The sequence below is a fragment of the Arachis hypogaea genome, chromosome 3 (assembly GCF_003086295.3).
Source record: "Arachis hypogaea cultivar Tifrunner chromosome 3, arahy.Tifrunner.gnm2.J5K5, whole genome shotgun sequence".
In the NCBI taxonomy this organism is placed as follows: Eukaryota; Viridiplantae; Streptophyta; class Magnoliopsida; order Fabales; family Fabaceae; genus Arachis; species Arachis hypogaea.
In genome coordinates, this window is record NC_092038.1 from 65,294,036 (window position 1) to 65,305,894 (window position 11,859).

Sequence of the window (11,859 nt, forward strand, 5' to 3'; positions counted from 1 at the left end):
AGTATAATAATCATAAGATACTAGCTTCAACAAGCGGAGTTTAGGCCAACTAGTTTTATACAGACATACAGAGTTTTGAAAGTTAAAACAGTATACAATATATCTCTCTCAAAGTAAGCCTCCAAGGCCAATATAAATACAAAAGTGAGAGTACTAAGCAAAATATCCAAAATGACTGTAGAATGAGATAAAGATCCTCCGCTCTATCACCATCACGTAACTCACCGAAGTGGGTTTACGACCTGCATCTGAAAAACAATAATAGAATATGGTATGAGAACTGGAGGTTCTCAGTATTGTAACGGTGCCCAGTAATGTAAGATAAAAGATTCCGGAATGCCAGAGGCAATACTAGAACTTCACATCAAGCATAATAATTAAAGCATAACTAAATTTAAAACCATAACTTTAAGGAATTCCTAAACTAACATTTACACCGCTGTCCCACAGCCTTCCCCAACCTAACCACCATGCGATCCCATCGCCACCGCCTACCGAACCTCTTCAATCCCAGTAGAAAACACAAGTTATTCATACAAGTAAAGTACAAGTAATTATCATGTATTGCAAGTAAAGCAAGAAGAAATTAAACATGTTATACAATTAGGCAAATAATGCAAGTCGGCAAAGCAAACAAACATATAGAATATGAACATGATGAATGCCTCTCCTATTTGGCTCGTGATATCACTTGTCGGTCTATAAATGCCAACACGACACATCCTCCCGGATGTAGCATTTCTGCCACACTAGGGATATAGGCCCTACACACTCATGCAGCAGAAAAGGTTATGTAAGCGGGATACCACCCCAGCCCTCACGTCTTAATGTAAGCGGGATTAACCACCGTCCTTACGCCGGCGCCGCGACCTCAACAAGCGGGAGATTGCCACTACCTTTTCTCGAGGTGCATAGCAACTCAACAGTCTCAGCATAGAACAATGTATCAGGGGTTTTTAGAATTCAATTTCAATACTCATTAAAGTCACCTTTCAACTCCAAGTCCTAAACTTGTCTCAACCACCATCAATCTGTAATTCCACAACTCAACTCATTATACAATACCCCACCATTTCTCTTAACATATCCATCCTCATTACTCTAGAAACCTAAGTCTCTGACTTCTAAATTCATACAAAAATTCATCTATTTAAGTCTCTAACTCATCTTTAGTAGTATAAGGACCTAAGCACTATATAGTACTCTTAAACAGTACTTAAAGAATGTTTGAAAAGCTAGAGAACCTTGAAAATGCAAGAAAAACAATTTTTTAGCAAAATAGGACATGTGCGTACGCATTTCCAAGAGTGCGTATGCATACTTCAGTTTTGGACCATCATGCGTACGCATACATGAGTCTCGTACGCAACGGTACTGGACAGAAACCATCACCAGCGTATGGCGCAGGAGGCCAGGTACGCATTCTCTGTTGTTGGCTCATCTCGCGTACGCATGCATAGGGCTGCGTATGCATGAAGGAATGGCAGAGACAAACACCCGCGATGTGGGTGCCCGCGTACGCATGCCATGGCAGATTTGAAAAATTCTGTAAGGTTGCAGAAATCAATTTTAAACACCAAACTTTAAATGTTCATAACTTCTTCTACAAAAATACATTTTCATCAAACTTTGTATCAATTTAAAGATCTTTAAATGAACTTTAAGTTAAGACAATTTTATACCAATTTCGAAAATTGGGGCTTAAGTTATGATCCGTCAAAATTCACAAAAAATTGGTTTTTACCAAAATTAGCTAGGTTCTCAAACTTCCAAAATTCACAACCAAACCAAATCAGAGCTTATTCAATTTCACCGCAACTACCAATTACTCTACTTTACCTCTCCATTACAATCCAATCAATTCAACATCTATTTCAATCAATTCATGTACAATAAACTCAATTATTTCATAATTCCTACATCAAGAATAAAACATAACCAACTTTAACACAATCTCACTACTCATAAGCATTACCTATCATACTTCATCATAATTTCACATAATTATAATAATCTAATCTCAACATCAATCCACCATGCTCAACATACCTCAACATCAATAAACATCATAATTTATTCTCATCATTCACCAAAAATCATCACAATCATCGAAATCAGCATACATCACAATTACCAACAATCAATTTCAAACCTATCCTATGGTCCACTAGTCTAAGTGTCCAAAAATATTATATATTACATAGAAGAAACCAAAACCATACCTTGGCCAATTTCTAAGATGCACAATACACCAATTTGAGTCCAAATCCAAGCCTCCAATCACCAACAAATCACCAATCAACTCCAACAAGCATCAATAATAATATTTTCCAAGTTATACACATTAATAAACCACAAATCAATACCTAGGGTTCCTAAATACACAATTTCACAAAGGAGAAGAGCAAGCTTACCTTTGACACAATTAATTAGGACAAAACCCAATGGAAACCAAATATTAGAGTGTACCTAAACACCCAAAATCACAAAATTCACTCAAACCAAAATCCAAAATTTCGAAATTCACAAGGGTTGAGAACTGGACAGGGATTTTTGAAAAGCTTACCATAATACCTAGCTAGAAGTGACGGGCTCGGTGAAAGCTTCACGTGGCTGTAAACAGTTAGCCAATCAGAGCACCGTAACGCAAGTTACAAGCAAGAGAGTGAGGAAGTGAATAGTATTTTAATGAGGGTTTCTCTCTTCACTAACCCTACCAGCTGCACTCTCGTCTCAATAATTGTAAAAGTGGCTGAATGGGGTTTATTTAAGTGGTTATATATATTGGGCTTGGGCCCAACTTGTGTCCGGTCCGACCTGTTAACATTTTTTAGCCCGTTTGGCCCAACTTTGGGCCAAACCTTTAGAATTAGTGCCTAGTTTTCAATTCTAAATGTTTTCCTATGTTTTTCTACTGTTTCTATTGTTATCACGCAGTACTGGACAGACTTAAGCGAGTACTACCGGCTAACTTATAGATACGCGTTCTTACGCAATTTTTCACAGAAAATTACATTTTCAAACTCAGAAAAATTTACTGACTCCCAACTATCATATTTAAATTTTCTAATTAACATTCTAAATTTTTGAACCTATTTCGTGCAATGAAATTATTTTAATTAAGTAGTTAATTAATTGCGGTTCTTACATTCTCCCCTCCTAATAAACATTTTCGTCCTCGAAAATGTCAGTCACCACGTTAGCACGCGAGAGTAGATTTCTTCCAACTCTCGCATAACTTCCCGACCTTTTGGTAATCTTTCAAAATGAATCACATCCGTAACTACAAAACTCCATCCTCCACAAAGCGGTTTACTACCAATGTTATCAGTCTAAACGAGTCGTTTAAAGAATCTCGCCCATTATAGTACTACTATGTCATTTTTCCTTTGCACCTTCCGCTGCATCACTCTGATTATTTGTTATTAAAAATCCGAATTACTCCGCTAGTTTCAACAAAAGTTCCCTACCCCATTATTTTTCCCAACATAACTCTAGGTTTTGCCAATCCTAACAGCGACATTACATATAATAAAACTAAGCTGAACTTTGGTCCTAGCAACATTCTATATCAATCCTATATGTTTACCTCAAATCAGAGTATCCGATCTCATTGCATCATTCGCATTTAAGGCAAACACGGGGCCTGGCTGTTGATTCTTACCCGCATATAAGTTCCTCCCACGGCAGCAATACATGGATATATGTCCAGGCCGCCCACAAGTATAACACAGATGACTTTTCCTCATCTGGTGAAACTGAGCATTGTTGTCCCTTATGAAGTTCCCTTGACTTTGAAGATGCTGAGGAGTATGTCTATCTCTTTTAAAATTTTGTTCCCTCGGTGCAAGGTAATCGCCACGACCTCAATTGTTGGTATCACCACGATTCTCCCTTGTTGCAGCTACCTTTTTGGCACAATCCTCTACAACTCGTGCCTTGTTCACTAGTTCTGAGAACACCCTTATCTCTAAGGGAGCTACAGCTATCATGATGTCGTCCTTCAAGCCTCTTTGATATTTTATAGATTTCCAACTCTCATAGGACTCTAGAGTACCTTGACATACCCTAGAGAACCTATAGAGCTCCTCGAACCGACTGGTGTAATCGGCCACAGACAACAAGCCTTGCTTCAACTGCATATGTTCCAGCTCCATAGCCTCTCTCACAGATTCTGAAAAATACTTCCTATAGAAAGCTGCCTGAAATATGTCCCAAGGAATCTTCGTATTCGAAAGTCGTAGCAACTGACACTCTCCCTACCACCAGTGTTGAGCTTTTGCCATTAGCTGATAAGCAGTAAACTCTACAAATTGATTGGCCGGAACATGTTGAGTCTGCAGGGCACGCTCTATAGCTCAGAACCAGATGTCTGCTTCGGTAGGGTTAGTCGACCCTCTAAAAGTAGGTGGATGAACTTTCAGGAATGAAGCCAAAGTCATCGGAGCATCTCCCAAGTTTTTACCATCTCCTTCTCCATTCCCATTTCTGTTTCCATTACTGTTCCCAGCCGGTTGACCCATGCTTTCCATGGCTTGCATAGTCGCAGCAGCGTTAGTTTGCATAGTATTTGCCAAATTGGTCATTGCCGCCATGAACTCAATATGGTGGTTGGTCGGTTAGTCATTCTCAGTTTCTCTCTGTGTACGAGTATGACCTTGTCTGCGAGTAGCCATTAGGGTTCCTGTATACACCAAACAGTCGATATCAAGGTGATCAGTCTCAATATCAAAAGTCTAGTGCTTCAATTATCCTAAAAAGGCGCTCACAAACAAGCATGCTATGCATATATCAAGCAGATAACCTAAATAGCATGATAGAAAAAGACGAGTATGCAATGAAGTACAATCGGTCCATCCCTCAGGCTCACGAGGACAAACCACTCTGATACCACTAAATGTAACACCTTAATTACCCTAAGCCTTACCTCATGCTGTAAAGCAAAGGATAATTAAAGGCCATGACAATCATAAGGCATATAGAATAGTATATATAGAAAGAAATAATAATTCTAGAAGCTCGATGAAGAAATAAGCTCAAAATTAGAGTTACAAAAGCGCGAAATGTTCTCACAAAAATAAAAGCAATAAGGCACAAGATATAGATACAAAATAACAAGGTATAAGTAGATATAGGAGTATAATAATCATAAAATACTAGCCTAAATCCGCGAAGTTTAGGCCGACTAGTTTTATATAAACATACAGAGTTTTGAAAGTTAAAATAGTATACAACATATCTCTCTCAAAGTGAGCCTCTAAGGCCAATATAAATACAAAAGTGAGAGTACTAAGCAAAATATCCAAAATGACTCCAAAATGGGAAAAAGATCCTCTGCTCTGTCACTGATAAACCCAAATTTTGTGGTTTATCTTGTGCTTAATTTGGGAGATTTTATCAACTTATCTCACATTTATTCAATGAAATAGCATGGTTTTGTAACTCTTCCTAAATTTGTGCTTAAATGTAACCAACATGCTTTTTAGGCCTTAAAATAGCTAAATTTAATTCACCATTATTCCATTCGATGCCTTGATATGTTTGTTAAGTGATTTCAGATTAACAAGGAAAGCGTTGGATGGAAGAAGTGAAGAGAAAAGCATGCAAAGTAGAGAATTCATGAAGAAATGAGCATTTAGAGAATTCATGGCCACGCGCACGCGTCATCCACACGTCCACGTGAGTAGAAAATTTGCAAAGCCACGCGCACGCGTTAGTCAGGCATACACATGAGGAGGGAATTTGCCAGCGACGCGTGATAACAGGGCATCTTGGCCAGTTTCACTGACCTTTTCTTTACTGTTTTAGGGTAATTTCATGCATTTTCTTTGTAAATAAGCATGTTTTGGATAAAAATACACTTACACCTTGATTCAAGCAAACATTGTGAACTTTACATGGTTTCATGAGAATTATACAGGAATTCAATGATAAAATGGATAATGCATGATCTCATGCCTTGGAACAGAGCTTTGATGCACTTTATTTGCTTGATTTCAGGACAAAGGAAGCAAGGAAGAGCCACGTTAGTAGCCACGTTAATCTAATTAACGTGACCACTAACATGGAATGGGAATAAGCTTGTAGCGTTAATGGAAAAAGTGATCGCCAATAACGCCATTCGAAGCCATTAACGTGGTAGCTAACGTAGAGGAGAAGGAGAGCTCCAACGTTAGTGGTAAAAGTGAATACTACTAACGTTCCAAAAAGGCACATTTAGCCACGTTAAGAGTCATGTTAATCCAATTAACGTGAACTCTAATGTGGGAAGAGAAAGCAATCGCCAATGTTAGTGACACTCACCTTTGTCACTAATGTTGGACTAAGCCAATAGTGCCCACGTTAGTGGTCACGTTAAGACCACTAACGTGAAGAGTAATGTGGAGCTAAGCATGATAGGCCAACGTTAGTGACACTCACCTTTGTCACTAACCTTGCAGATGGCAATCACCACCACGTTAGTAGTCACATTAATGTAATTAACGTGAGACACTAACGTGGGAAGGAGGGGCGTTTGGAGCGTTAGTGACAAAGGTAAGTGTCACTAATGCTCTCGAAGCTTAGGCATGCCCACGTTAAGGGCCACGTTAGTTATACTAACGTGGATCACTAACATGGGGAAAAGAGGCAAAGAGCAACGTTATTGGAAAAGGTGAATGCCAATAACATTTGCGAAGAACCAAGAGGCAACGTTATTGAAAAAGGTGAATGCGAATAACGTTTGCAAAGGACCAAGAGGCAACGTTAGTGGTCACGTTAGTGCCACTAACGTTGAAGTTAACGTGGATCATTTTAGTTTGGAACGTTAGTAAAAAAGGTGATCATCACTAACGTTCTCGAACCCACATTTTCACTTAACGTTAACACCCCTAACGTCCTAACTAACGTCCACCCATGCTTAACTCACTTTTTCTGCTAGCAAAGCTGAGCCCACTGAAGATTGTAACTGCTTCAACTCAAGATCAAAGGCCCATATCCAAGACTTAAAGAACTAACTAGAAGATCAAGAAGAGTAGTATATATAGGAGTAGTTTTAAACTAGAGAGGGGCTTTTGGCATTTTTGGAGAACTACACTCTGTATATTAACTTCTCTGCACTTTCTAGTTTGTTTTAGAATGTACTCTTCTCTACCATTTTCCATTTCTAGAGCTATGAACAACTAAACCCCCTTTCATTGGGTTAGGGAGCTTTGTTGTAATTTGATGGATCAATTATAGTTTTCATTCTTCTTCCTCTTTCTTTTCTCTTGGTTTACTATATAGCTTTCGATCTTAATTCAATTGGTTAGTTGTCTTGGAAAAGAAACTCTCCCTAATTGGATCTCCTCTGAGCCTTGGAAAAGGGATGAAGAGATCATGCTAGAAATGCTTTCTCATGTTGGACCAAATTGGGGTTTGGACGGATATAGTGACATGTAATCCTCCCAACACTTTGATTTGGAAATACATGTGGTATAATCAGTGACCATGTTTCATCTCTTCCCATGAGCAATTAAATAAAAGAATTGGGCAATTGTTCAAGATTAGAGAGATTGGGTTGCCAAGGAATTAGGATCCAATCACCTAAGATTGCCAAGGAGATCAATGAATGCATTGATTGAAGAAGAGATGAGAATGAATTTGATTCGGAGAATGCAAGATCTCCTAAGCCCAATGAATCCCCTATTTCTGATCTTACCCATTCTCTTTACTTTCTGCCATTTATCTTTATGCTCATCTCCCCAAATCCCCATTTAAGATTCTGCAATTTACTTTCTGCAATTTACTTTTCCGCCATTTAATTTTCTACAATTCTCAACTCAATTTCTGTTTAGCTCAACTAGCACATTCTTCCAACTAAAGTTGCTTGACCAATCAATCCCTATGGGATTCGACCTCACTCTATTGTGAGTTTTTACTTGACAAAAATTCGGTAAACTTGCCGAAGGGAAATTTGTTGAGAGACAAGTTTCCATGCATCAAGTTTATGGCGCCGTTGTCGGGGATTGATTTTGTATCGATAATGATTAAGTTGGAAGATCACTAGATTGAGCATTTTCTTTTGCTTGTTTATTTTACCTAGTCATTTACCTCCAATATCAGTTATTTTCTTCCTCTCCCCCATCCCCTCTCTCCGTTTTCTTTTCTTTTGTTGTTATTTACAATTTTTCGCACTAATCCACTAACTGTTTGATAAATTACACCACTCATACTAACATCCACTCTAACAAGAATAATCTCTTCATTTTATTTCTTGTTGTGTGCTCTGTTAGTTGTATGACAGGGAGAAGTAATAGAGCTTCAACTTCCTTTGATTCTAAACCTGAGAAGACCTTCCTTAGATTAAGGAGGGAAGTAAGAGGGAAAATAGTCATTGGTGCTGAGAAAGAGGAGGAGTACTTTGAAACAAACATGGAGGAGAACCTGGAAAACAACCGTGAAGAAGAAGCTCACAACCATGCCAGAGAAGGCCTTATGAATCATGCTGGGCATGAGAGAAGAGTTCTAGGCTCTTACATCAATCCAAACCCAAGAAATTGTGGAAGTAGTATCCAAAAGCCAACCATACATGCCAATAACTTTGAATTAAAACCCCAGCTCATCACCCTTGTTCAGAACAACTCTTCATTCGGAGGAAGTGCCCAAGAAGACCCCAATCAACATCTAACCACCTTCCTAAGAATATGTGACACTGTGAAGTCTGGTGTTCATCCGGATGTCTATAGATTGCTTTTGTTCCCTTTTTCACTCAGGGACAAAGCATCTAAATGGCTGGAATCTTTCCCGAAGGAGAGTTTAACAAATTGGGAAGAAGTGGTGAACAAATTTCTGGCAAAATTCTACCCTCCTCAAAGAATTAACAGGTTAAGAGCTGAGGTATAAACCTTCAGACAACAAGATGGTGAAACTCTCTATGAGGCTTGGGAGAGGTTTAAGGACTTAACACGAAGATGCCCACCAGACATGTTCAACGAATGGGTCCAACTGCACATTTTCTACGAAGGTTTTTCTTACGAATCAAAGAAGGCCATAGACCATTCATCAGGGGGTTCTCTAAACAAGAAGAAAACCATTGAAGAAACCAAAGATGTCATTGAGACTGTAGCTGAGAATGACTACTTCTATGTTTCTGAAAGGAGCAACACTCGAGGAGTGATAGAGCTGAACCACATGGATGCACTGTTGGCTCAAAATAAGATAATCACCAAGCAGTTAGCTGATCTTACCAAGAAGATGGAAGAGAACCAAGTTACAGTAATCACCACTTCATCACTAGCTCAAGAAGAAGTGAATACAGGAGAAGAAGGTAACTGGGAACAAGCCAACTATGTTGGAAACTCACCCAGACAGACCCATGATCCATACTCCAAAACTTATAATTCTAGATAGAGAATCCACCCTAATTTTGGGTGGGAAAACCAACAAGACCAAGGCCAAGACCAAAGACACCACAACCACAATCCCAAAAATAATGCAACTCACCAACATCCCTCACAGAGATAATATCAACACCCACCTAATCACCCTCCTCAACATCCATATCAAAACCAACATGACCACTCTCAACCTCCTAACCTCAACCCACCATCACCAATCGATGATAGACTCTCCAGAATTGAGACCCTACTTAAAGGCATATGTAAGGAAGTCCAAGACAACATAGTGTTCAAGGATGAAGTGCGAGCCAATATAAAAAACCAGGGAGACACCATCAAGAGGCTGGAGACCCAAGTGGGGTATCTATCTCAACAGTTTCCCAAGCCTACTGATAGCTTCCCAAGTGACATAGAGAAAAACCCAAGAGGAGAAACAAAGAAAGTAAGATGGGAAGAATGCAAGATGATCACTATAAGTGATAAGAGGAGTGTGGAAGAAGTAAACACACAAACAGAACACTTCCAAGACAATCCAAAGGAAAAGCATGAAGAGAGAAATCAAGCACCCCATCCCACATACAGGGAGGAGCTAAAGAAAGAGGAGACTCTGAACCCATATGCACCTTTTCCCCAAAGGCTCAAGGGTGGTGTAGCAAGGAGAGCATATTCAAGGTTCCTCGACATGTTTGCATCCCTTCATGTGTACATATTATTTATTAAGGCTCTTCATCAGATGCCCTCATACATCAAGTACATAAAGGAGCTGCTAACCAAAAAGAGTTCACTGAAGGGTGGGAAACAATAGTGATGAATAGGGAGTGCAGTGCTCTCATTCAAACAGAGCCACCTACAAAAAAGAAGGACCCAGGGAGTTTTCACATCCCCTGTGCTATAGGAGAAGTGATAATTGATAAAGGACTCTGTGACCTGGGAGCAAGCAGCAACTTAATGCCTCTATCCATCATGAAAAAGCTTCAAATCAATGAGCTAACACCCATGGACATAATCATCAAATTGGTTGACAAAACTCAAAAATAGGCAATAGGAGTGGTTGAAAACGTGTTAGTGAAAGTTGGAAACTAGTTCCTTCCCACAGACTTTGTTATCTTGGAGATGGAAGAGAATCACATCCATCCCATCATCCTTGGGAGACCATTCTTAGCCACAGCCAGGGCGCTTATAGATGTGGAGTGAGGAAAACTAATATTGAGGATACATGATGAACAACTCACCTTCAATGTCTTCAAACCCTCACAAGAAGCAGATCATGATAACAAAGAGTCAAGGGAAGAGCACAATAAGGAACTGATGGAAGAGACAAGCACGGGAGCAGAAGCACCACACCTGAAAATCCATCTGGGTGACAAGCAATGTGGTCAGAAGGAACAACAGCCAAGTGTAACCCAAGAGAAGCTAGACCCACCAGAGTCATATGAGACAAGCAACAAAACCCTCCTGAAAGAAGGAACCCCAAGGAGCAAAGTAACATCAAGGGAAACAAGGAAAAAGGCCCCAAGGGGATGGAGGAACAAGAAGATTCCTAAAGAGGGTTTCTCTTAAAGAGATGAAGTGGTCTCTGCTTATCTTCCATCTATCCCACCTCATCTCCCCATCATCCCATCTCAGCTGCCTCAAGTGTACACCATTAGCAAAATTCTATCCTTAGAACATGTGGAGCTTTTTAACAAAGCCAATGGAGACAGATTCACTGCAAGAGGGGAAGATTTGATGCACTACCAACCACCCTGACAAAGGCCAAACGTCAAGCTAATGACGCTAAAGAAGCGCTTCATGGGAGGCAACCCATGTTTTATATCCTTTCTTTTTAATCTTTAATAGTAGTTAATAAAGCAAGTTCATGAATCTAAATCAACATTGACAAGCACCTAGAAGAATCTTTATATGCAGCATATAGTGAACAACAAGTTTGGTGTTCAGAGCACACTAAGATGGCACATACACAATTCATATCATGTCAGTCTTAGGGCCTTAATCAAAAAAATTTTTTTCTTTCACCACATGATCACAAACTAAGTTTGGTGTCACCAACGTCGCATGCATGAGCACTTAATTGGTCGGTTGGTTTGCATTCATGAATGGCCCTTAGTTAGTCAAAAGCAAAAATAAAAAAAGGGGGTGGCTAGGCTCCAAATTTTTTTTACCGCCACAATTCAAACTAATCCCTCTTCTCTTTTGTCCTGCAAGGAAATCAAAGGGAATGTTGGAAGAAACTGATGGGACAACCAATTAAAGGAGGGTTCGGCCACTTCATCAACGGAACTACACACTTGTCTTCAAGGGAAGTACCATGGGAAGTGTTGCCATGCAACATTGGGAGCAGGATAGCCTTGGAGACCAAACCCATCAATTCATAAAAGTGGTGATCCTTGTGCCCATCTAATGCTAAACCCCAACCGTCCACCATTGGATTTTTTTATCAATCCACACCCTTCAATCTCATCATCCTCCTATATAAATGACCCCAACTCTATACCTATCCATA

The 11,859-nt window shown here is 39.6% G+C and overlaps 1 non-coding gene across 1 annotated transcript; it reads right to left on the minus strand.

Moving 5' to 3' along the window:
• Positions 1–8,841: 8,841 nt before the first annotated feature.
• LOC112793923 (small nucleolar RNA R71) lies at positions 8,842–8,945 on the minus strand. The gene has a single exon (XR_003198610.1). It is a non-coding gene; the product is annotated as a small nucleolar RNA R71 (small nucleolar RNA).
• Between the last annotated feature and the right edge of the window lie 2,914 nt (positions 8,946–11,859).